A 3,403-nucleotide genomic window follows, 5' to 3' on the forward strand; every position below is an offset into this window, starting at 1 on the left:
ATGGTGGTTTTTGTCAACCGAGGCTTTGACTGGAATTTCATGCTTAAAGGAGGCATGCTTAGGTTCTGGTTGTTACCAGGAAACCCTGAATAATGGAAATTGACTTTCAAGGCTAATGAAAGCCAAGGAGGAAAAAAGCCTGATACCTGATTGGTTGTGCAGTTCGTGGCAATCTTTCTAGGGAAGGAACGAAGGTAGTTTTCCTGAAAGATGGCTAGGAGGAACCTTAAGGCACAATGGAAAACCTGAAGGACTTGTAAAAAGCATGGGTTTTACAGGCAAGGCCAGATGGCAGGTGTGTGGCTCAGCTTCTGTGCCCAGAGGGCAGACTGAAGGTCAACCTGAAGGTTCCCTGTGTGAGTTCCAGCAAAGCAGACTTAAAGATTATATGTAATCAATTGCCATTCCTCTTGTGTTTATGCAAATGAACAGGCTAAATTAAAACTGGACTTAATGTAGTCCCTTGAATGACAAGGAGGGTAATCTTAAAGGAAAAAAATCATGATTTGAGGAAAATCACAATGTTCAGTGGTAGACTATAAACTAGTGCAGCTAACTGAGCTAACTGTCTTTAGGAGTTTGTTTTCATTTAGAAGTTAAAACTAGGTTTGTAACATCATAAAAAATGTTCAATCTAAAGGCAAGGAAGAACCTGTCAAATTGCCACTGTTAAATATCATTCCATCAAATGTCCTGTGACTAGATGTCTCCACAGTCTTACAGTTTCAGAGACTGGTTTGTGGGTTGTGTTGTGTGAATTAACATGTGTATTCTTCCTTCTGTTTGCATAGGACATAAGCCTATAATCTCATTACCTGAGTAATTGCCTGAACATATAGGCCTCACTTAAGAAGCCCATCTGCATCACTGCCTCCTGAGACTCAATGGTTTGGCTGAACTAAGTGGTTGAGTTGGTAAAGTCTGGGGTAGTCTGTGGGCTTCACTTTAAAACTGGTTTCTCTTTTTCTGTCCTAATGGCTTGAACAGAAAGGGCCCAGAACTCTGAGAAGGGGGAAATCCTAAAATATTCCCCTAAGCCCCAACTAAGTTTATTGAGCAAAAGGGCTTTGAATAGGTGTGACAGGTCTTGCACACCTTCTGCCAAAGAAGCCAGTTTTTTTTCCCTAATGTGAGACATTAAAAATTAATCCCTGAGCCACATGGTCTTCGTGTTCATCAGTGTTGGGCGTTTTCAGAGCAACTGAACCGCAGCCTGTCCGCCCTGTGCCGCCTTCTGTGAAAAGCCTAAGCAGGCTGTGTAGGTACGAACTCAGGCCCCGATCAGACCAGAGAGCATGTCCACCAACGAGAATGCTAATTCACCAGCTGCCCACCTTAACAGATTTAAGAACAAGGGGAAAGACAGTACAGAAATGAGGCGTCGCCGAATAGAAGTGAACGTGGAGCTGAGAAAAGCTAAGAAGGATGAACAGATGCTGAAGAGAAACATAAGCTCGTTTCCTGATGATGCTACTTCTCCGCTGCAGGAAAACCGCAACAACCAGGGCACTATAAATTGGTCCGTTGAGGACATTGTCAAAGGCATACATACCAACAATTTGGAAAGCCAGCTCCAAGCTACTCAGGCTGCAAGGAAACTGCTTTCTAGAGAAAAACAGCCACCCATAGACAACATAATCCGGGCTGGTTTGATCCCAAAATTTGTGTTCTTCTTGGGTAGAACTGATTGTAGTCCCATTCAGTCTGAATCTGCCTGGGCCCTCACTAACATTGCTTCTGGGACATCAGAACAGACGAAGGCTGTAGTAGATGGGGGTGCTATCCCGGCATTCATTTCTCTGCTGGCATCTCCCCACACTCACATCAGTGAACAAGCCGTATGGACTCTAGGGAACATCGCAGGTGATGGTTCAGTTTTCCGAGACTTGGTTATCAAGTATGGTGCCATTGAACCGCTGTTGGCTCTCCTCGCCATTCCTGATATGTCTGCTCTCACTTACGTAAGGTTACTTACGTAATCTTACCTGGACACTTTCAAACCTTTGTCGCAGCAAGAATCCTGCACCCCCGTTAGATGCTGTTGAGCAGATTCTTCCTACATTAGTTCGTCTCCTGCATCATGATGACCCAGAAGTATTAGCAGATAGCTGCTGGGCCATTTCCTACCTTACTGATGGTCCAAATGAACAGATTGAAATGGTCGTGAAAATAGGAGTTGTGCCCCAACTTGTGAAGCTCCTGGGAGCTACTGAACTGCCAATTGTGACTCCTGCACTAAGGGCCATAGGAAATATTGTCACTGGGACAGATGAACAGACTCAGGTTGTGATAGACGCAGGAGCGCTGGCTCTCTTCCCCAACCTGCTCATGAACTCTAAGACCAATATTCAGAAGGAAGCTGCGTGGACGATGTCGAACATCATGGCTGGCCGCCAGGACCAGATACAGCAAGTGGTGAGACATGGACTGGTCCCGTTCCTCATCGTCGTTCTCTCTAAGGCAGACTTTAAGACACAAAAGGAAGCTGTTTGGGCTGTGACCAACTATACAAGTGGTGGAACAGTTGAACAGATTGTTTACCTTGTTCATTGTGGCATAATAACACCATTGGTGAACCTCTTAACTGTGAAAGATACCAAAATTATTTTGGTTATTCTGGATGTCATTTCAAATATCTTCCAGGCTGCTGAGAAACTAGGTGAAACTGAGAAACTTAGTATAATGATTGAAGAATGTGGAAGTTTGGACAAAATTGAAGCTCTACAAAACCATGAAAATGAATCTGTATACAAAGCTTCATTGAGCTTGATTGAGAAGTATTTCTCTGTAGAGGAAGAGGAAGATCAAAATGTTGTGCCAGAAATTACCTCTGATGGCTATACATTCCAAGTTCAGGATGGCACTCCTGGGACCTTTAACTTTTAGGTTGTACAGCCGAGTCATAGTGTCATTTGTTGTATACAGTGGTATAAGTTTGTCTCACTATTTCTCTGAGAACTCTTTTTAAATGTGGCTTGTTATTGTAGCACTTTTTACAATGAAACTATACTTGAACAGTTCCAAACTGTACATACTGTATGAAACCTCTCCTCTCAATGGATTTCTTATTTCTACGTGGGATTTCGCATCTTACAGTGTCCTGTAAATAAAGATTAAGTTCCACCTTTTACGTTACTTCACCATAAAAAAAAAAAAATTAATCCCTGTCTGCTGTCCTCTAGTGGTTATGGTTTTAATTATGCCTTTCAACAGCGTTGCCAAATCTGTTGCCCCCAGAATATGACAAGAATACTAGTTTGTTCAGCAGTGCCAGCCCTTGGGAACCAAGCATGCTGCTGCCCAGGGACAGCCAAGTGACCTGACCTGGACTTTACAATATCCTCCCCCATGTGGGAAGGCCACCCTCCCCTCCTCACTCCCACTCTATTATGGAGTTCTAGAC

At 43.6% G+C, this 3,403-nt stretch overlaps 1 pseudogene; it reads left to right on the forward strand.

Moving 5' to 3' along the window:
• Positions 1 to 1,232: 1,232 nt before the first annotated feature.
• On the forward strand, positions 1,233 to 2,902 carry LOC150004664 (importin subunit alpha-1 pseudogene; annotated as a pseudogene).
• Positions 2,903 to 3,403: the final 501 nt, after the last annotated feature.

This window comes from Furipterus horrens, unplaced genomic scaffold (assembly GCF_987537825.1).
Source record: "Furipterus horrens unplaced genomic scaffold, mFurHor1.1.pri manual_scaffold_7, whole genome shotgun sequence".
Taxonomy (NCBI): Eukaryota; Metazoa; Chordata; class Mammalia; order Chiroptera; family Furipteridae; genus Furipterus; species Furipterus horrens.